At 41.3% G+C, this 23,627-nt stretch overlaps 1 protein-coding gene and 2 pseudogenes across 1 annotated transcript in view; 2 read left to right on the top strand and 1 right to left on the bottom strand.

The window, feature by feature from the left end:
• CDC42 (cell division cycle 42) overlaps positions 1-19,625 on the bottom strand; it is a 42,263-nt gene extending 22,638 nt beyond the window's left edge. Inside the window, exon 1 of the mRNA XM_045548466.1 lies at positions 19,501-19,625. The gene's annotated coding sequence lies outside the window, so the exon portion shown is untranslated. The remainder of the gene's footprint in view (positions 1-19,500) is intronic.
• On the top strand, positions 1,694-2,152 carry LOC123635869 (annotated as a pseudogene).
• Positions 4,828-5,163, top strand: LOC123634880 (annotated as a pseudogene).
• Positions 19,626-23,627: the final 4,002 nt, after the last annotated feature.

Raw genomic sequence — 23,627 nt, forward strand, 5'->3', positions numbered from 1 at the left:
TTCTCTTGACTTTTGACATGAGACTGGTGAATATGTGAAAAACTGGTAGCTATTTTACCAAAAAATAGTCAAAGAAACCAGAGAGGTAGTCCCACTAATACAGCTTCGGATCATTGGGAAGGATACTAGGTCTTTTCCCCTCTCCTTTAAGTGTACGTTTCAGACATTGCACAAAAGTATCTTTGGGTTTTTGACAAACACACACCATCTAGAATTCTTCATGGATAGCACAGGTGCTACTGCAAAAATGTTTACAAAACCCTATATATCTCCAACTGCCATTTAAATGAATTAATATATACAAAAATTGGATGGCAAATACAAAACACTCATTGAAGCAATTATTCAAATTCCTCCATTTTCTGCCACTTGTGAAAGAAGAAACTGATACATGTTGTCAAATCACAACATACTCAGAAGAGTAGAGAATTGGGTCTCTAATCAAGCATGGTTCTACAGGCCTTCGAGATGACAAAAATGGAGCAAAAAAGAGAAGGGGAAAAAAGTGCTGACAACAGCACTCATAAAATGAAAGATTATGTTTCTATATGGAAAAGGATGTTTCCAGCAGTGCTAGAAGTTTGTTGTCTCTGCTCCATTTCTGGAAATGGACTGAAATGTCCAATCCAATGAGAACTTAAGTCCTTATTTTAACTATGTTATTTTTCCTTCCTCAAATTGGCAAAAACCAAAAGATGCTAGCCAGAGTCATTATTTATATTTGTAACCAAAAAAAAAAAAAAAAAACCACTTAAAAATTCAATCAGTAAATATTTAAATATTCCACATAATTTCAAATCTAGCATTTCAAAACAAGTGGTATACTGTGCATGGCTGCACTGATGTACGCACTGAAGGCCCTGACTTCACAATGCCGTATGTCAATGTAGCAAAACTGCACTGTTTTCCATGAATATATATAACACAAATAAAAAATATATGAGGCTGAGCACGGTGGCTCACATGTGTAATCCCAGCACTTTCGGAGGCCAAGGCATTAAGATTGATTGAGGCCAGGCAACAAAGCAAGACCCTCTCTCTACAAACAATTTTTGAAACTTAGCCGCATGTGCCTGTAGCCCTAGCTACTTGGAAAGGAGGCTGAGATGGAAGGATTGAGCCCAGGAGGTCAAGGTTACAGGGAGCTATGATTGGGCCACTGTACTCCAGCCTAGAAAACAGAGTGACGCTATCTCTAAAACACTAAAAATAAATAAATAGGGAAAAATATAATGAAATGAGAAAAATAACATTTAAGTAAGATGCAAAAATAAATACATATTTACATTACAAAGCTTGTCAAAAACAGTAATTTGGAAAAACTGAAGTGTGTAATAATGTATAAAAACACTAACAAAGTACTTGGTTAGAAAAGAATGGAGATTACTATTAATAGATTTTCCCTCAAAATATTCAAGACTTATAGATTTATTCATTCATTCAACAAATGTTTATTAAGCATCTAATATGTGCCAAGCACTGTCCTATACATAGCCATACCCTCCAAGTCACAGAACAAAGTTCATGCCCTCTTTGGGGCAATAATCCTGGTGGAGTACACAGATAATAAACAAGCATCACCCCCCACATATTCTTCCTTCATAGTATTACTAATAACTGACATCCTCTTATGTAATTTTTTCATTCTAGTCTCTTAAATAAGAAAGGGCAGCATGTGGAGGCTGGAACCAGCATGACAGCCAAGCACAAGACCACGTTACCTAAGAACTTGCTGCTACACATGAAGTTCATGCAAATGGACAGAAAAATCAACAATTAAAAGAGGAAGAAAAGAAAATTAGTGAAAAGCACTAGTACGTAGGTTTGTCAGAGCTTAAAGAGTTTCATAATATAAGGGCAAAATTTCTCATGACGTGAAGATCTTCTCTATGGAAGAATGTCATTCAGAGGATTTAATCCTGAGGCTGAGAAATTAATGTTTCAGATGAATGCTAAGAACAAAACAAAAGAAGCTGAAGATGTAACAGTAGAACTTCATGTGTCAGATGAAGAAACGTCTAGAAGATATGAGACCTTGGTGGGGACAATTGGGGAAAAGTTTGCCAAGGGAAATCATGGCAATTACAAAGATGATGAAAATGGAGACGTAAAATTGATTAAAGCAAAGATGTTCTTAATGCCCCAAGATTGAAATGAATGCCTTAAGAGATGGCCCAGTGATGCCTTGTGAAAGTTAGCAGCAAACTTTAGAACTCATCCTGATGGTGTCTCTATAGTTATTAATATTACAATGTTTATTTGTAAAGAGCTATAATTTTGGAAACATGCTGGTTTTGAAATAGATGTGTGATGGATGTTATACATCCTTTACTTAATGATAGTCATTGAGAGTAGATTTTTTAGCCCTTGATCTTTCAATGTACATGGTACAAAGTTGTTTCCTAAAGATTTTTTGACCTCAGATTTTTAATAGCTCTCCAGTCACTGACCTTGAGTTGATGCATATAAATATCAATGTTTAAATTGTCCTTATGTTTATATTTTAAAGTATTAATCATGTCAAGCCAATTCGTACATGTATTTTGAAATCAAATGTCATAAGAATTTTATATGTAAATTCATCAAGAACAAACATGCCTCTTAAGCCTGAAGTATCCACATGCTACCAGGTCAGTTTATGGTATGTTTTTTCTTTTAGAGCATTTCGCTAATAGAAAAAATTTCTCTGTAATAAACATCTGCTTTCACATTTTAAAAAAAGGGTAACAAAATTCAACTCTCTTAATTACACATGCCCACACAAACCTCCCCTCAGTTTCATATAAAAGACCAGTTAACAAAAGATGAGAATATTTGGCTTATCCCAAATCTCAGATCAGAGTTTACCACAGCTCTAAGACCTAGACAATCTGGGAACAGGACTGAAGTTGCTCAACTATCATTTACGCATCTTACTATGCCTCTAATTAACTAACTGCCTGATACTATTTATATTATCCAACACAGGTTTGATGCTTATCCAAAGTCCATACCTTTATTCACATAAATTCCCCCAAACTTTGGATGTATGGCCTTATAACTCATCCTATTTCTATCTTCACCTTCCACCCCAAAATCTCACCTTCTGTGACCTTCCCTAACTATTCCAGCTATCAAAAACTGCCCCAATTGTCTAACTTCCTGGTATGGTCTGAATGTTTGTGTATGCCTCCACCCCAAAATTCGTATGTTGAAACTTCATCACCAAAGTGATAATGTTAGAAAGTGGGATCTTTGGGATGCAATTAGGTCATGAGGGCAGAGCCCTCCTGAATGGAATTAGTGTCCTTATGAAAATGAGAGCTCCCTTGCCCCTTCCATCATGTGAGGATGGCAAGAAGGCACCACCTATGTACCAGAAAGTGAGCCTTCACAAGACACCCAATCTACCAGCACCTTGATGTTGTGCTTCTCAGCCTCCAGAACTATGAGAAATAAGTTTCCATTGTTTACAAGCTACCCAGTCTATGGTATTGTTACAGCAGCCTGAATGGACTAAACCAAGGCCCTTCTTAGCTCTCAAATCTACCTTACATTCCTCTCCCCCTCACTTTCCATGATCTATCTACACAAGTCTCTATCTCCTCAAATATGCCAGGATCTGTCCTGCCTTCAGGTCTTTACCAACAACACTCCTGACCCTGCTCTTTTTTTCAAGACAGAGTCTCACTCCATCACCCTGGGTAGAGTGCAGTGGCATCATCATAGCTCAAAGCAACCTCAAACTCCTGAGCTCTAAGCAATCCTCCTGCCTCAGCCTCCTGAGTAGCTGGACTACAGACGCGCACCAACATGGCCCCCTAATTTTTCTATTTTTAGTGGAGATGGTGCCTCACTCTTGCTCAGGCTGGTCTCAAACTCTTGAGCTCAAGCAATCCACCCACCTCAGCCTACCAGAGTGCTAGGATTACAGGTGTGAACCACTTCGCCCCGCCCTGACCCTGCTCTTAAAGCTACTGGCTTTTTACCCTTCAGATCTCAGTTCAAATCATCATCTCAGAGAGTCCTCCCTTGACCACACTATGCAGAGTAACAGCCCCCTCCCCCTACAATCTATCATATTACCCCTGTTTATTTCCTTGCAGTCATAATCTATAATTATCTTGTTTATTTGTTAAATGGCAGTAAAGATGAGTAAAAAAGTAAGGAAATCTCCCTAAAGGCAAGGACTCTGTTGTATGTCCAGAAAAAAGTTCAATATCAGCCACACAGTGGGTACTCACTCACAGAATAAATGAATCACAGGAGTATTTTTATTCACATGTGCCTGTGTTAATTCCAGTAGATTTTAAGCTCTGGGGGAGGGGGAGAACTATGTTTATACTTTTCCCCTCCCAAGGCATCTAACACATTACTGAGCAATATATTAAGAACAAGAACACATAAATTTTTTAATGTTTCTTAAAACTTTGTTGACTGAAGCAATAATATGAAAAAACATGAGATTTTTAAAGACAAGGAAATACGAGTTCCAATCTGAGCTCCACTTCAATATATGTGATCCTAACAAGTTAATTCACTTCTATACCTTTGTTTTCTCCTCTACAAATTAACATCTAATTCACAAAACTGCTATAAAGAGAAATGATGTAATGTATATAAAGCAACTGGTACACAACCTGGCACAGAGTAAATACCTAATATGGCACCTATCCTCATATCCAATTAAAACTTGCAGAAACCAGAATGGCCCTATGGTAAAGATCAGAACCACTGCCATTAAGTGAAAGCATCTAAACACTATGAATATGAGGGAACTCAGGCTTGTTCACTCAGGTGTGGCCCTGCCAGGTCTGACACTGTGAGACGGAGGCTTGGCCCAGCAGCATGGAGGGACTGTGGGCCACTACGGGCAGGGATGTCTCCCTGCATAACTTCAGCACGAGGCTATGGGAGCAGCTCATCCACTTCCTGTGGGTAGGGACCATGCTGTGGCCATGTGCCGGCGCTAAAACTCCATCGCTGTGTCCACCTCCCTCCTCAGAGACACTTCCAAAAACAACCTCCACTGGCCTTGCCCAGGGCTTATCCAGGAAGACCAGCAAATGGGTGTTTGTCAGATATAAACTTCGAAACACAGTGACTTCATTACTTGTAAAAAACAGGATCAAGGAAGAAATAGGAGGCTTTTACAGAAAAGCTCTAGCTGAGTGGCAGAAGTGAGAATCTGTAACTTATGTACAACATACATTTAAATAAATCGATTCAATTTCAGTTTGTAAGTTAAAAAAAGAGAACTCAGAAAACTTTGATTCTACTTGACAAGTTTATTTGCTAATTTCGTCATTCCTTTCTGAAATCCCCTCACTCCAATCTCAAAGATCAGTTTAAACTAAATGTCACGTTCGTAGCCAAGGGACTCACTATGTTACAGAAATGGCTCTAACCCACCTCTACTTTAACAGACAAAATAACTTAATCATACAACAAATATTTGTCAAGTCTCTAATATACCCAAGGAAGACAATATAGAGTAGCAGTAAAGAGCATGAGCTTTCAAGTCAAGCAGCTCTAAAGCTCATATTCCCATCCTTATGTAACTTTGGGCAGGAAAGCTGCCTGACCTCTTTAAACCTTTATTTCTCCATTTGCAAAATAGAGGTAATAGTATCATCATCATAGGTTGTTTATATTAACTGAGTTACTCCACATACAGAACACTCAAATATGAGCTCTTATTATTATTGTGAAGTAATCCAGATAAGCAAGCAATTTAGAACCGAATCTTCTCCAGGCAATCTTCTACAGCACACTCCAATGAAGTAAGAGCCAATCATGTACCCCTAAAAACAAAATAAAATCACTAATAAAGTATTTGACCAGAAGATAATAAAGATTACAGTAAGATTTTCCCTCATAATTAGTACCTAATTCACAAGGCAAATTTTTGCTTTCAAAAAATATCAGGATCAGCAAGAAACAGGCTTCAAAGTTGAGAACAACATATACCAGAAGTTAATATGTACATTCTTTGAACCAGCAATTCCATTTTTAAGTCTTTCCCCAAGTACACAAAGAGGTAGGTATAAGGATATTCACTGCAGCCTTGCTTGTAGGAGCTAAAGACAGGGGATTGCCTACACATGCACCAATAAGGGACTGGTAAAATATTAATAGGTTATAGTAAAAGGAATACTACAAAACTATTAAAAAGAATGAGCTACATTGCCTGTTAGGGGCTGAACTCTGTATCATCCCCATTCCCCACCTCCCAAATTCAAATGTTGAAGGCCTAACCCCCAGTACCTCAGAACATGGCTATATTTGAAGATAGGGCCTTTAAAAGGGTAATTAAGGTAAAATGAGGTCATGCACAGTGGCTGATGCCTGTAATCCTAACACTCTGAGAGGCCAAGAAGGATCACTTGAGGTCAGGAGTTGGAGACCAGCCTGACCAAGAGTGAGATGTCTATCTCTATAAAAAATAGAAAAATTAGCTGGGCATGGTGGCTTGTATACGGGAGGCTAAGGCAGGAGGACTGCTTGAGCCCAGGGGTGTGAGGTTGCAGTGAGCTATGATCACGCCACTGCACTCTATCCTGGGCAAGAGAGCAAGACCCCGTCTCACAAAATTTAAAAAAAAAGGTAAAATGAGGTCATATGGGTGGACCCTAATCCAATATGACTGGTGTCCTTATAAGAAAAGCAAATTAGGACAGACACAGAGCAAAAATCGTGTGAAGACACCCAAAAGCAGTCATCTACAAGCCAAGGAGAGAGGCCAGAGAGAAACCAACCCTGCCAACACCTTGATCAGGGACTTCTAGCCTCCAGAACCTTAAGGAAACAAATTTCTGTTTGTTGTTTAAATCACCCAGTCTGTGGTATTTTGTTATGTCAGCCCTAACAAACTTATACATGCCAATATGAAAATCTCCAAGATAAATTAAGTTTTTAAAAGACAAGGTGCAGAACAATGTGTATAAACTGTCAATATATGAGTTTTTTTAAACAGAGAGGCGATACACATTCTCATACTTTCATACTTAACAGATGCAGAGACTATCGACAAAGAAATATAAGAAACTAGTAACAGTGGCTGCTTCTGGGAAAAGAATATGGGTGTCTGTGATGAGTACACTCACTTTTTGTCATATTCCTTTTGGTACTAAAGTTTTCACCATGTGTATGTGATATTTTCTTTAATAAAAAAAATCTACTAAAATGAAAAGATCTCCATGATATATTCAACAATTAGGAAAAGCACCATCAGTAAACCTGAGGTCTGGGAGCTAACAAGTCTTTCTTTTTTTTCCTGCGTGCTAGAAGCTAACAAGTCTTGATAAACCAAACTTGCCAAAATCCTCAATCTATTTCATGACCTTAGGCAGTTTTTTTTAAATGCCCTGCAGATATATTTTAAGAGCCATTAAAATATTCACATCATTTCTCTCAGTAATTCCACTTCAGATAATTTGTCCAAGAAAAAAAAAAAAAGACTTTATTAAGAAACAATGGGGCCGGGCGCAGTGGCTCACGCCTATAATCCTAAAACTCTGGGAGACCGAGGCGGGTGGATCGCTCGAGGTCAGGAGTTCGTGACCAGCCTGAGCAAGAGCGAGACCCTGTCTCTACTAAAAAAATAGAAAGAAATTATCTGGCCAACTAAAATATCTATAGAAAAAATTAGCCGGGCATGGTGGCGCATGCCTATAGTCCCAGCTACTTGGGAGGCTGAGGCAGTAGGATCACTTAAGCCCAGGAGTTTGAGGTTGCTGTGAGCTAGGCTGACGCCACAGCACTCACTCTAGCCTGGGCAACAGAGCGAGACTCTGTTTCAAAAAAAAAAAAAAAAAAGAAAGAAAAAGAAACAATGGGGCTGGGAGCGGTGGCTCACGCCTGTAATCCTAGCACTCTGGGAGGCCGAGGCGGGTGGATTGCTTGAGCTCAGGAGTTCGAGACCAGCCTGAGCAAGAGCGATACCTCGTCTCTACTAAAAATAGGAAGAAATTATCTGGCCAACTAAAATATATATACAGAAAAAATTAGCCGGGCGTGGTGGCACATGCCTGTAGTCCCAGCTACTCGGGAGGCTGAGGCAGTAGGATCGCTTAAGCCCAGGAGTTTGAGGTTGCTGTGAGCTAGGCTGACGCCACGGCACTCACTCTAGCCTGGGCAACAAAGCGAGACTCTGTCTCAAAAAAAAAAAAAAAAAGAAACAATGGAGGCTGGCAACAGTGGCTCACACCTATAATCCCAGCACAGTGAGAGGCTGAGGCAGGAGGATCACTTGAGGCCACAGCAAGACCCCTTCTCTACAAAAAATTTTGTTTGTGTTCAGACAGAGTGCCAGGGCATCATCACAGCCACTGCAACTTCAAACTCCTGGGCTCAAGTGATCTTCCCCCCTCAGCCTCCTGAGTAGCTGGGACTACAGGTATGCGCCACCATGCCCACCTAATTTTTCTACTTTTTGTAGAGATGGGGTCTCACTCTTGCTCAGGCTCTTCTCAAACTCCTAACCTCAATCAATCATCCCACCTCAGCCTCCCAAAGCGCTAGGATTATAAGCATGAGCCATCTTGCCCTGCCTATAAAAAATTTTTTTTTTTTTAATTTAGCCAGGTGTGGTGGTGCAGGCCTGTAGTACCAGCTACCAGGGAAGCTGAGGCACGAGGATCACTTGAGCCACAGAGTTGGAAGTTACACTGAACTATGAACACAGCTCTCCAGCCTGGGCAACAGAGTGAGACCCTGTCTCTAAAAAAATAACAACAAAAATAAAAGAATAAGAAATAATGGAATGCTATAACATCCAAACAGCTAATGCAACAGGAAAATAATTAACTAATACACCACAGGATGAGATGCTGTACATATTTAAAAACAGCTGTGAAGACAACCAACATGGTAATAACACAATGTTATGAAAAACATGTAACTGTTAAATCCCTTTTTGTTCTAAAGTGAAAAAAATGCAAAAAGAATTTAACAGTAGTTGTAGTGTGTGTGTTGGTTAAAGAACAAGACCCCAAGCACCTAAAAGATCTTATCCAATCAGGACACAAGGTAGGACTTAAAACTAAAACTGTTAAAATAGGCTTCTGTTCTTCCAAGAATAAACTCTATTAACTTATTACAAAAGTAAGCAAGATATTTAAGGGCCTATTATAGCAGCATACTGAGTAAGACAGAAACTTTGCCTTCCAAGACCTTCAAACCATTTCAATAACTTACTGAATGCCTACTCTGTGCCAAATACTATGCTAGATAGGCCAACGTACATCACCTTGTACACTTTACTGGTTATAAGCAGAAGAGACTAACAATTGTGGTCATCTCAGATTATTCAAATTTATACTATAAAGCAATGGTCCCCAATCTTTTTGGCATCAGGGACCAGTTTCATGGAAGACAATTTTTCCATGAATGGTTTCAGGATGATTCAAGCACATTACATTTCTTGTGCAGTCAAACTTCTCTACTAATTATAATCTGTATTTGCAGCCGCTCCCCAGTGCTAGCATCACCGCCTCAGCTCCACCTCAGATCATCAGGCATTAAGGTCTCGTAAGCAGCCGCAACCTAGATCCCTCACATGCGCAGTTTACAGTAGGGTTCATGCTCCTATGAGAATCTAATGCCACCACTGATCTGACAGGTGGCGGAGCTTATGCAGTGATACAAGCAATGGGGAGCGGCTGTAAATACAGATGAAGCTTCACTTGCTAGCCCACTGTTCACCTCCTGCTGTGCTGGCCCAGTTCCTAACAGGCCACAGGGATTGGAGACCACAACCATAAACTACAGGTGGCACAGCTTTTCAAAGTGTAATGAACATGGGAGAGTGGTCTAGAAGAATGTGAGAATAAATCTCTAGTTAGATGGAATATCAGGAGAAAGGGCACAAGTAAGCCTGCAAAGTGGAAGAAACAAAAAAACTGCATGAGTTCAAGTCAGACACTGAAAGCTAGGCAGAAGAGTTTTAATTTGAGTAGAAAACAGTAAGTTAGCTTTTCTTCCATACCCATGAATAACAGTTTTTTAGGAATATCAACATCATACCTGTATTCCAAGATGAAATACCAAAGGCAACCACATAGTTAAGGAACTCAGCTAAGCAACCTCTGTAACAATTCAAGCCTGAAATGGAGGATTTGTACTGGGGTAGTGGCATGGAAATAAAAAAGAAACAGGTAATCCCACCGGAGGTAGAGGGTTTGTTTAAGGACGGAGTGAATTATGAGGAAGTTTCTTAGTTTGAGAAATTAGAGGACAGGTTTGAACCACAGACAAATGGAGAAGTTAGAAAAAATCTTAACAGTCAAGCAAGGCTGGGCGCGGTGACTCACGCCTGTAATCCTAGCACTCTGGGAGACCAAGGCGGGAGGATCACTTGAGGCCAGGAGTTTAAGACCAGCCTGGGCAACAGCCAGGAATGCTCTTGCCTGCACACAGGATGTCAGTGACATCCCCTACAGGTCATTCTTCAAATGTCATTTTTATAGTAAGAATTCCTCTGACTACCCTATTTCAAACTGCAACCCAATACCTACTAGATGCTGAGGCATTCCACTCCACCCTACCATACCCCTCCCTTAGCTTCCTCCCTTACGACTCACACACTAGTAGTATATAAACTTCATGGGGCAGAGATTTGTTTTGGTCTATTTTACTCACTGCTATATCCCCAGCACCTAAAATGGTGACTGTCACACGGCAGTCACTCAAAGGGTTGTTGAACTCATAAATTAGTAGGACAGTATAGGTTATACATGCAACAAGTCAACAAAAACTTGTTCTTTGGACTCAGAATATGCCCTTTAACGTCCTCTACACTCCTAAACCCTCTCCTATTACTCTCTGGGTAAAGATTTTAAAAAGAAATATGTGCTGTTCTGAAAGAGAAAAATCCTATTCCTAACTTGTAAGTCAAGACCACAACCTGAACTAGCTAAAGTAAACACCCAAGTGTTTTAACTTCAAAGCCACTCAGCATCATTTTCAGGGGATAAATATTCTATCACCATGAGCAACTCTGTTCTGTTGCAGGAATGCACAATTCTACAGACTTCTAAACTATCAACAAAAACAAAAGCCTCTCCTAGAAAAAGCGGTATTCCCAAAAAGTAGGTGTATCACATTGTTTTCAACTGGATCAGAATAAAATCGTTAATGTAACCACTTTCTCACACTCAGTAGTTTTATAACCAAAATATGCCTCTAATTTTAGAATAATTCATTTAGATTTAAATCAATTAAAGTAGCGTATAATGAATTTAAGGAATAGTGTAACTGCTAAGGAATTACCTCCAGAATTTAGGACCTCACAAAAATCTTTGCCATTGCTATTTTAAAAGCTGCTCCTATGTATTCTGGGGGGTTTTTTGGTTAAAAAAATTTTTGTAAACATTTGTTTTAAAAAATCTGATTGTCATATTAAAAAAGAGAAAATGAGAGCAAAAGAGACATAAGAACAAAAATGATACCAATGTCTTCAACTGAAAGAGGTAAAGAATTTGTTGTCAGCAGAAAATAAACTTGGATCTTCAGCATATGTCATATTCAGAGCATGAATTAATCTTGATCTTGAATTAATCTTTGATCAATTACCAAAATAGTTATTTTTTAAAAGAAATAAGAGAGTCCAACCTAAGTCCCCTAACACCAACCCTGATATACAAACTTATAGCTTTCTCTACTCCATCTCTCTTGGATAACTGGTAACAGTTATGTGAAATGATTTTTCTGTTCCTGGCTCTGATTTAACTAGAACCAAGGACAAGTTTTAAGGATAGTATATCTTTATTTCCATGTAATATGTGCAATGGGGGCAGGGGGAGAATTAATCTAAAAGATGGAACCCCAAGTTTTTCAGGGTGGGGGGAAGGGAGTCTGGGCAGCAAGAAAGAAAATGCAAAATTATACACCAAATTATAAAGTACAAAGAACTCACAGATTACTGTCACAAGCTCCTAAAAAACTTAACTTCTCACAAAGGTGAACAATTAAGAAAAAAATTACATAAGACTATTTGAAATTCTTTGGATCACAAATAAAAGTTAATTGTATGACTTTCATAATTTTTAAATACTGGCTTTGAAATTGCTGCAAGATTTTCAGAATACTAGAAAACAACGAAATACTCAAAATAGGATCACTGATCCAAGAACAGAGGAAACTGGAGACGGTGACTCCATTTCAGAGGTTTCCCTTGCAGCCAGTGGACAATCATGTCTCCAGTCCTATCTGTCTGCTTCTCCCTTCCATGATCCCTTGCCCAATTTTATGTTAAGCTGGAGGCAGCTCCCCACGGATACCCCAAAGATGAGTTTTATATATAATATGCTCAGTCCTGTCCCAAGAAATTCTAAATAAGGGTAGCTGTACAATAGCCCTTCAGTGGGGTTTAGGGCAAAGCAAGAATAAATCATCCACAACTGCTGAAGTCTCTACCATTTACCTGTCTTGGAAACTTAGAAAATTTTCCCATTTTTCTACCATGGCAAACATTATTTAGCTATATACCAACAGCCCTTGAGCCAAATGGAGATTACTAAGCACCAGACACCAGTGTCTCCCAGTCCATTTTCTCAAAACTTTAAAGGTTGTTCCATTGGGGGGTTTGGGGACAGGGAGGGGGGGAACTCCATCAAACAAGTTTAAGAAACATTGAGTTGGCCGGGCAAGGTGGCTCAAACCTATAATCAGGAATTCTGAGCTCAGGAGCTCAAGATCAGCCTGACAAAAAGTAAGACCCTGTCTCTACTAAAAACAGAAAAATTAGCCAGGTGTCCTGGCATGCACCTGTAGTCCCAGCTACTTGGGAAGCTGAGGCAAGAGGATCGATTGAGCCCAGGAGTTGGAGGTTGCAGTGATCTATGATGAAGCCACTGCATTCTACCCAGGGCAAGGGAATAAGACCCTGTCTCAAAAAAAAAAAAAAAAAAATTGAGTTAAACAGATTCTCTAATGATCTAACATCTCTGACCCTTTAATAAATTATATACATTATGATTTCCAAGATGGAGATATAATAACCAGAATTTCCCATTTATTTAACACCCAACCCCACAGAAACACCTTTCGGGTATTCTGAAACACACTAAACAACACAGGCGTTAATCTAAAGACTAAAATTATCTCCTTCCCCCATTTTTACTGGCTTATAAACTGTTAGGATGATTTAACATTCCCTTTGGCCCTATGATGAGCAGAGCAAATAAATAATGTGACCTAAAATAATTCAAACATTGCCTAGCTTTTATTTTAGGAATACTATTTGTATATGTTCTGAAACAAATGAGAGTTTTACATACTGATTTAAACTCTAGCACTGATATTCATAGGAACTACCCATTTTTTTCAAGTTATTTGATAAATGAATATTTACACTTAAAATCTAATCATTTATTTTAAAATCTTACTGTTAATCTTAAACTCTACAATAAAAATATGGTTTTTCTAGGAAAGTAGTGAGTGATGTGGATGGACTAATTCCATTTCAGAAGTGATCTAAAATTGAGCTCCTCTCAAACAGCGTTTAGCTAGTGAAACAAACACTAGTAGCTCTAGTGAAGTTGTATAATAATGAAAATCCCTGAAACCAGAGATAACAATTATTTAAGAAACTTTATTCTTTTATTTCCCACTCCTCTTCATCTGCTTTTAAGCAGACTTAAAAAAAATCAAAAATATTACAAATAGTCCTGTCTACTGACAAAGCAAATATTAATAGATTGTAGTTGCAATCTTGCTTATGCTTTCTTTACTAAATATATTCTCTGTTCTCATACTCTTTAACACTAATTATCACAATATTCTTTTATTCCGCCTCCATCTCTCCCTCTGGATTCATTTGTTCCCTCATTTAATCTGTTCTCAGTAAGCTCTTCTCTTTCCATGGGGAGTAACAGTGATCTTTTCACACTGCAAAGAATAACTGTGGCTTTATATCCAACAGTAAATGGCTTCAGACTGCCACTTAAGACACAGAATGGACACAGGTGTGCCTGAGACATTGATCCCCCAGATCTCCTGGCATCTGGCATGTGGAGCACCTCTAGCCAGTCAAGCAGCGTCTCCATTTTTCCCAGGGGGGCAAATTTTTCTATGTCTGCCTTGATTTAAGAAGATTTAGGAAGCATTACTCTAGAGCATATACTGCACAGGGATAATACTGTGGAATTTTTCCCATACCAAATAGTTAAAGAAGGAAAAAGGAAACATATTAGGGAAATACAATTCAATCTGGTCCTTGAAAAATAGCAATAATTTTTTCAGGGTGACAGCTAACAAAGACTAGATTTTTAGTTATTAACATTTTCCCTTGAGATTGGAAGTATGGTTTATTTTAGCAAAGAAAGCAGAAAATATTGTTTACATTTGACCACCTAAATGCCAACTCTTGCTTCTAAGTTTTCATAACCAATATAAATTATCCTGATCATATGTTTAGATCATTCCTCTTCATAACAATTAGTTTTCAAAATGTCACTTAAGTTCAAATGTATAATTCATATACTAAACTAGAACTTAAATTTTTATTAACTTGTCCAAGTTCACTGAGCTATAGAACTTGAGATTAGTTATTAATAAGTGGGCAATGGCTCTTTTAATAACTCTAACTTTAAGCAACATATTAGTTCCTGATAATGAGCAGACATGAGGCAATTCTACACAATAGTCAGGAAACTATAATTCCTTTAAAAACCAAACAGGCTTCAGATTCATTTTCAGATTATGATCTCTGCAATAAATTCTGGTATATTACCTAAAAGAAACCAGGTTACACCTCAGTAGAGGAAAACTAAAAATAAAGCATTCACATTGTTTCTGAAATTCCTTAACATCACTTAGCAGTCCTGAAGAGGGTGCTTCAGATCTTAATATGTATAAAAATAATGTGGGGATTTTGTTAAAATACAGATTCTGACTCAGCAGGACTAGGATGGAGCCTGAGAGGTCTAATGAGCTCCCAGGTGCTGCTTATGCTGCTGGGGCCACCGACCACACACTGCATACCTGATGCTTACACCCTCCCTTGCTTCTATGACGCTGGTAAAGATAATGGATAAAAATGTAAAGGAGGCAACAATCTCCACTTCATTTAGAAATTTTTATGGATTCATGAGATTAGTCTGGGAGAGGGATGGTATTAAAATGTTTGCGTTTGGGGGAAACATAGCTTCTCAAAGGTGGGGAGAGCCAGGAGCGGTGGCTCATGCCTGTAATCCTAGCACTCTGGGAGGCTGAGGCACAAGGATCGCTTGAGCCCCGGAGTTTGAGGTTGCAGTGAGCTGTGATGACGTCCCTACACTCTACCCAGGGTGACAGAGGGAGGTGCTGTCTCAAAAAAAAAAAAAAAAAAAAAAAGGTGGGGGATAGGGTCCTAAGAGATTACATATAAGAGCAAACACCTATATAGCACTATGTGACAGAGAATAGTATTAAGCACTTCACATATATTAACTGATTTCATCTTCCTAACAACACTGTGAAGCAGGCATTACTGCTACCCCATCTTACAGGAGGTAAACCTGAGTCACAAAGACCTTAGAATACACATAGCTAATAAATGGTAGAGTAAGAATTTGAACCCAGGTAGGTAGTCTGGTTCCAGAGTCGATGCTTTTAATCACCACAGTAGCAGTATACCTCTAAAGAACACACAGCAAAATTAAAATGGCAAATGGAAATAAAAGGCTTATTTTGGGAGAAAATGATATAGGGTTAAAATGTAAAGTCTTAAATAACAATAGTGAATAACAACCTAAGTCAGAGGTTCTTTTCAAGGACAGAACACCAATGCCTGGTAAATATCATGATTTAACAATATAGGCATTTGCTATATTAGAAACTGTTCTGGACTTCAGCATCATAGCTAATGCCAAGTATTTGATTAAAAAAATATTTTTCGGCTGGGCATGGTGGCTCACACCTATAATCCTAGCACTCTGGGAGGCCAAGGCAGGAGGACTGCTTGAGCAAAAGAGTTCGAGACCAGCCTGAGCAAGAATGACACCCGATCTCTACTAAAAATAGAAAACTTAGCCGGATGTCATGGTACATGCCTGTGGTCCCAGCTACTCGGGAGGCTGAGGCAGGAGGACGGCTTAAGCTCAGGAGTTTGAGGTTGCAGTGAGCTATGATGACACCACTGAACTCTAGCCTGGGCAACAAAGTGAGACCCTGTCTCAAAAGAAAAAAATTTTCTAAAATTGCCAGGAGGGACACCATTTTGTTGGCAAAACGCTTTGTTTCACTTCAAGGAATGAGCAGTTTGAGACCAATGTTCAGAGGTGACTAGTGAAGAAGAGTTTTGACATTCAGGGCTTATAATAGCAGCACTGGCAGACACAGCTGAAATAGCAAGTAACGAAAATTTGTTTAGTATTTAGGACTAAAAAGATGGGTAATTAAGAGTAGAAACTGGTAAGGGACAAAGCATAACATGACTAGGAATCCGATACTGTAGAGGGAAAGAAGTGCCAAAATAGCTGCTATCTGCAAACAAAAAGATAAAGGAAGATAAGGAAACAAACATTAAGTCTGAATTATCTTTTGGAGAATAAAAACTAATTATGAGAAGATTTTCTAAGTGATGATAAATTGTCCAGATAGGGTAGCTGCAGAAAATACTGAACTAAACAGATGGATAAAGTCAAGCAAGAGTAGATTAGTAATTATCACTTCAATGAGCCCAAATATAGATATAGCTGATCAAGCACAAAAGTTGTCTCAGGAAACACAGCACAAAGGCCTATGGAATATGCAGCAAGGAAGAATGTTAACCCTCAGATACCATCAAATTCATTCCACAAATACTTCTTGAAATCTACTATGTGTCTGGCAGTATTCTAGGTGTTCGGGATATGGCCTGACCATGCCAGGCCAAAGTCCTGCCTCGTGGAACTTACATTCTAATGTGGGAAACTGACAACAAATATATTTGGAAGAGAACACTGAGTAAGGCCTTATCATAAAAGCCCGGAATGAATAAAGCCCTTTAACACAGAGTGATATATAAATCTGCTTATGTGAGATACGTTAACACAATCTTAACCACCACCACCCTCCCAGCCTTGGGAGGAAGCCCTGGAGCCTAAAGCACTCATTACATGCTCCTCATCCTTTCTGAGAAAAACAAAGACTATACCAGAAAAATGCATGTAAAATGTACCTACAAATACAAGTACAATTTGTCTTTTACTTCTCAGACAGCCTGTCAGTACTACTCCCCAGAGAGCCACAGTAAATCGTACTTCAAAATTTTCCAAATTTGACAGTTCTTGGATCAAAAAATTTTATTAGTATAACCACTTTTCAAATAACTAGAAATGCTTTTCTAATAAATCATAAAATTGCAAGTAGAAAAAGTACCCTAATAAAGGAAAACAAATCTTGAAGTTAGAGAAAACTTCAAGATTTGGTCTTGGTGGGCTTTAAAAATCTCACCAATGTTTGGTTTACTCCTGTAGGCTATAACAATTGCCTTAGATTTCAAAAAAATTAATTTTAAGCACAAGTGTTGGACGTAATATGAAAACACTTTAAGGATAAACAGAGGATGTGCTACCTTTCGAGTCTTGAAGAAATTACTGAAAAAGAGCTCATTTTTAATACTCAATTAAACTACTTGGTTATATTTTTAAAAGGAAAGATACAAATTGATACATATGTAAATATCTTAAATATAGAAAACACAAGAAAATAGGCACTGTTACAATTTTACATTCCTAAAGACATCCCATTAAAACAAGTGTATTTCAGAAGACCCAAGCTAAGCACCTATGCAATAGTCTGTAATGCCTACATACTACAGAAAGCTGATTTGAACCTATCACTCATTCAAGTGTTTCTTAACAAGCAATCTGTTCTCTCTATACAAATGAAAAACAATGGGAAAGTACTTGTTCCAACATGAACTACCCTTGTAACAATGCATTACACAATTTAATCTCATCTGCTTTACAATGTCAACATTTCTCTGTCCTACCATACAACTTAGTCAAGGAAGGATATAAAATTTAAGATGTACCTAACATTCCAGGGACAAAAATTGTGTTCCCAAAAGTCTGAAAATATTACACACTTAAATTTTTTTGGTTAAAAATACAAAACTCATTGTTGAAACTAAGATGGCTAGCAAGCAAAGATCAGGTGTAAAGTCAACTCATCCTCTTTTCAACACAGTTGCCACAAAAAGAGTATTTGAGTCAACTTAGGTGGGGTCTCAGCAAAAAAAAAGTCATATGGGAGAATTCAAACAGTCTGGGAAGTCATTTGTGACCGAAGACTTGGTCCCACAATTCAGTTCACTTCATTCTAGTACAGGCAAGGGGACCTAAATTTAAAGTTAATGCCTACGCAAGTGGTTGCAGAAGGTGTTGTCTTACACTTTATTCCCTGGCGCAAGCTAATCCTGAGATTTTAAATCTTCCTGACTTTTAGATGCATTTAAGGCGGCCATGAACACAAACAGTAAGATTTCAAAAAATCATCTCTGGGATACCATGCTTTGGGAAGCAGGCAGGATAAGCCACGGGGTTACCGACTAAGGTTGCAAAATGCTGTCTTCATTTGGTGAGTCCCCGACTTGTATGAGTTAAAACTCTCACCCCTTATACTGAGATGACGTAATCTTCCACACTGCATTTCTCTCGGACTTAAAGGGGAGGAAAAAAAACAAACGAACAAAGAAAATGTCCCCCTGGTAAGAGAAATTAGGCAAGCGGCCGAACGACAGTTTCGGGAGGTAGTTAGGTAACTCCCTGAAAGGGAAGCTTCAGCTGAATAAGCAAGGAGAGACTTGGAGAAGCAAACGGAAATACCAGGAACTCAACCTAAGGCAGGGATAAAGGACTCTGGAGAAACCGGGCTCAGACCCGCCCTGCCCAGCCGGAGCGCCCGGCCGGGCGGCAGCGGAGGGAAGCGCGGCGCAGGCCGGGCCGGAGCAGCCCGCAAGCGGCCCCCTCCCCGCCGCCACTTCCCCGCCGCGGCTGCAATTCCGCTCCCCTCCCCCAGCCCGCCGCAAAATGTCCGCGGCGGCGCCGGGCGAAGCAGGAAGTAGAAGCGGGAGCCCCCGGGGCAGAGCCCAGCCTTCGAGCTCCGGCTGCCGGCCCACCCCAGGCGCCTCGCGCGGCCCCACGGCCCGCGGTCCCCGGCGCCCCGGCCCGGTCGCCCGCCCTCGGGAGCCCGCGGGGCCGGGCCGGAGGGGGAGGGGAGCCCGGGCGGCCGAGATGGGTGTGACCCTTTCCTTCCGCCGCTGCCGGGTGACAGCCCGGCCCCGCCCGCGCCCCCCGGCCGGCGCCCCAGCCCGGGCCGCGCACCTCTCGGCGGGCGCGCGACCCCTCCCCTCGGCTCCCCGACAGAACACTGCCCCGCGCTCGCCCGGAGAGCGCAGAGCGAGCCGGGCGCTCCCCCACGCCCGCGCTTCCAGGCTCCCCGGTATCCCACAGACGGGATGTCCCCGAGGACGGGGAGAGGCCGGCGACAGCACTGCGGGGACGGCACGGGTGAGGAGACGCTCCCGCGGGGAGCCTCGGGCCCCGCACTCACCTCAGCGTCTCCACCGGGGCGTTGGCAGCACTGCGCGGGGTCTCCTCGGCTGCCGGACAGGGGCACGCACCTGACGTCAGCACGCAGGAGACGCAGGGTTGGGCGCCCGCGGAAGTGGGAGGGACGGGGAAGGAGCAGGGCTGGGGCGGTTGGAGGTGGCGCCTCAGCCTCCACCGGCTCCGCCCGCTTAGGGCGCACGCGCAGAGCAGCGCTAGGCGTGTGTTCAGGGCTGTGCTCTGCACTTCTTTCCAACGGTTGTATCTGTAATAGCACTGTGAACTGTAGTTTGCAAAGTGCTTCCGCTAGCATTTCTTTTAATCTTTGCAACCTGGTGAAGCAAAGTATTAACATCCCTATTTTGCAAAGTAGATGGAAGCTTCTTAAGGACAAATAGTGATTTGCCTGAGATCACACTGCAAGTGGAAGGTCTTCTGACGCCCCCAGGCCTGTTTGCAGTTAGCCTTGGTGGGAGAACCGAGTACAGCTCTTCTTATCTTGCCTGCACACGGTGTCCCCCGCTGCAGCCACATAGGTCTTCTTTTGGGTTAGAGACTTCCTCCTCTCCACAAGGCCTTGCACTTGTTTGCTCTCTCAGCCTGGCCTCCTCTTCCCCAGACTTCTGGTTGGCTCTCAGCCCTCAAATGTCACTGCCTTCCCTGGTCATCCTACTTCACAGCATCTGCTTGTCATGTCTTCCCTGCTAGTGTACAAGCTTCGGGAGAATGGGGATCTTCCCTCTCTTATTCTCAGATGTTTCATAGCTTTTTTTGTTTTTGTTTTTGTTTTGTTTTGTTTTGTTTTGTTTTTTGAGACAGAATCTCCCTCTGCTTTCCCGGCTACAGTGCAGTGGCATCATTAGCTCACTGCAACCTCCAACTCCTATGCTCAAGTGATCCTCCTGCCTCAGCCTTCCAAATAGCTGGGACTATAGGCGTGTGCCACTGCATCTGGCTGATTTTTCTGTTTTTAATACAGAGGGTCAAGCTCTTACTCAAGCTGATCTCAAATTTCTGGCTTCAAGCAATCTTCCCGCCTCAGCCTCTCATAGTGCTAGGATTTGAGGTGGCTCTCATAGTGCTAGGATTTTGGGTGTGAGCCACCTCGCCTGGCCCATAGCTTATCTTAATAGTGCTTTCATTGATTACTGCCACAGCTATTTGGCCAAGACAAGAAAGTCACCTAATTCCAAAATATTTGACTTGATAGTCATATTTTCTTTTGGATTTTTTAAATTACATAATAACTACATTTTCTAGTTTTACTGTAGGTATAGTGCCAACAGCTTTGCATGTAGTAGTAGCTCATTTAATACTCACAGCCACCCTATGAGTTAAGAACTATTACCCCATTTTATGAATGCATGAATTGAGGCTCAGAGGTGTTACGGGACTTGCCCAAGGTCACCAAGGCAGGCAGTGGCAGAGCTGGGACTTGCATTTGGGATGCTGGTTCTAGTTGACCATTATAGTATCACACTACCCAGAAGGTTTATTATAGAGAAATCAAAAGATATGCTTTGGCTGTAGTCCCATCCCTAATGACACCAACTGTTAACATTTTGGTGTACCCCTTCCCAGACTTCTTGCTATGTATATATACATTTATTGCATAAAAATAAGATTGTAATCCCCTTTCTCTCTCCAAACTACATTGTGAACATCTTTCCGTGTCAAATAAAGCATCATTTGTAAAGTCTGCATTCTACTGTGTTGGCATTACAACGTTTACCAATCTCCTACTGTTGGAATTTAGGTTGTTTTGGGCTATTGTAAATTTTTGACTATTGTAAAAAATGCATAAGCTTAGTTTCTTAAACTTGAGGAGAAAGTGGTCATTTTCTCCCTCCACAAGGCCAGTTGGCAGTGCCCTTTCCTTCATTCTGTCTCACACTCCCATGAATGTCCCCAGACAATGTCTGCCCTTTCTATCAACAGCAATATCTTGATGGGGTGTCACCCAACTGCTCAGCTTTTCTTGCCTTTATTCTGAGGACAAGGACTCACTTAGTACTTTGTCTCTTATGTTGTCAGGTTTTTGTCAGAAGGGCTCTCCCGGATCTTTTAACAGCCCCAAAGGGCAGTGGCATTACTTCTTGACCCCAGTCAATCCCGTCCCTCCCTGCCAGCCCAGACCGCAGCCTCCTGGTGCCTCTCCCTGCTGCCCCACTGGCTTAGCTTAACAGGAGGGGCAGCCTGTGGGTCTCTAGCTCCCCTTCCCCTGTGGTTACCTCTGCAGTGTCCATTCCTCCTTCTGGCAACAGCACTTTCAAATCTTCTGGAGCAGCCCCTGCCCCAATTCTCAAACCATGTGACTCTAAAGAAGATGACTGTACCTCCATTTACAGGGATAGACATGTGACCCTGACTTGGCCAATCAGAGAATTATAGAGACCCCTGTTGCCACAGCACTACAGCAATCGGCATGTGACCCAATGAGATTCGTTTCTGGAACTTTGGTCAGAACCCTCCACTTCAATGAATCAATTTGCTGAGGGCAGGACATAATCATGGCGTTGGTGGCAGCCAGATTCCCACTGGGTGAAGAGAGACTGCCTGAGAATGAGACCAAGACAGAGGGAGGAAGCAGAGCTGAGAGATGGAGACATGAAACTGAGTCCCAGTGGCATTGCATGAGCCATTGGATCCAGTCCTGCTTCAATCCTCAGTCACATTAGCCAATAAATTCCCTCTACTTCCTGAACCAGGTTGGTAGGTTTCTGTCATTTACAACTGCAAGACTCTTGATGACTCACTCACTCTGCCACTCCCGCCCACGCTAGTCTGCCCCTGCGTGGTCCTTGTCGCCACCCTCTGTGTAGACGACTCCCAAATCTATGCCTCTTCCAGCCCCTATTTCCACCCTCACTTTCAAATTTCCAGATACTCCACACCACACCACTGAAGTCATCTTCAGTCCCGACCTACTCTGGCTTCTACGGCACCTACATCTGCTCTTGAGCCCCACAGCCTTGTACGTCCAGAGGTTGCCAACCTTTTCTGCATCACAAATCCTATGCCCACAAAATTCACATCCAGTTTCTAGAGGTTTCCTTTAAGAAACTCTGCTGAAATTCATTTTACACAGCACAGCATTCATCTTCCCAGATCTCAGCACCAATTAAGTCATTCCCCTGCTCAGAAACCCTCAGTGTTGGTTCCTTTGTCTTCAGAATAAAATTCAAGTCTTTTAGCCACACATTCTGGGTCCTCTGTGATCTAGCACCAACTTGCCTTTCCAAAGTTATTTGCCTTTACCATCTGTATTATTCAGGGTTCTACAGAAAAACAGAACCAAGAGGATGTTTATATAATATATACAGAAAGAGAGAGAGAGAGATTTTTATAAGGAATTGGCTCACATAATTATGGGAGCTGACAAGTCCCAAGATCTGCAGGGTGAGTCAGTGAGCTGGAGGTTCAAGAAAGTTAATGGTGTAGTTCTAGTCCAAATCCTAAAGCCTGAGAACCAGGAGAGCTGATGTTTCAGTTCCAGTCCAAAGGCCAGCATGCTCAAGACCCAGGAAAAGCCAATGTTTTAGTTTGAATCTGAAGGCAAGATAAAGTTTCCCTCACTCAAAGGAGAGTCAACTTTTTAGTTCTACACAGGCCTTCAACTGATTGGAGGACGTCTGTCCACATTAGGGAGGGCAATTTGCTTTACTCAGTCTACAAATTCAAATGTTAATCTCATCCAGAAACACCCTCACAGATACACCCAAAATAATATCTGACCAACTATCTGGGCACCCCACGGCCTAGTCAAGTTGATGGATAAAATTAACTGTCACACCTTTCATCACACACCTATGCTGCAGCTAGACTGAATTACCTAGGCAGGCAGGTACCATGATTTCTTGCCTCTCTGCTCCTGCTCATGCTGTTCCTTTTGCCTAAAACACCTTTCCTGCTCATCCATCCTATTTGTCAAGTCCCACTTTCCTTCCCACTACGTTCCTTCCATGAACCCTACCTTTTTTTTTTGTTTTTTTTCAGAGATAGGATCTCGCTCTGTTGCCCAGGCTAGAGTGAAATAGCATCATCATAGCTCACAGCAACCTCAAACTCCTGGGCCCAAGCGATCCTCCTGCCTCAGCTTCTGGAGTAGCTGAGACTACAGGAGTGCACCAC

The sequence above is a fragment of the Lemur catta genome, chromosome 3, assembly GCF_020740605.2.
Source record: "Lemur catta isolate mLemCat1 chromosome 3, mLemCat1.pri, whole genome shotgun sequence".
Classification (NCBI taxonomy): Eukaryota; Metazoa; Chordata; class Mammalia; order Primates; family Lemuridae; genus Lemur; species Lemur catta.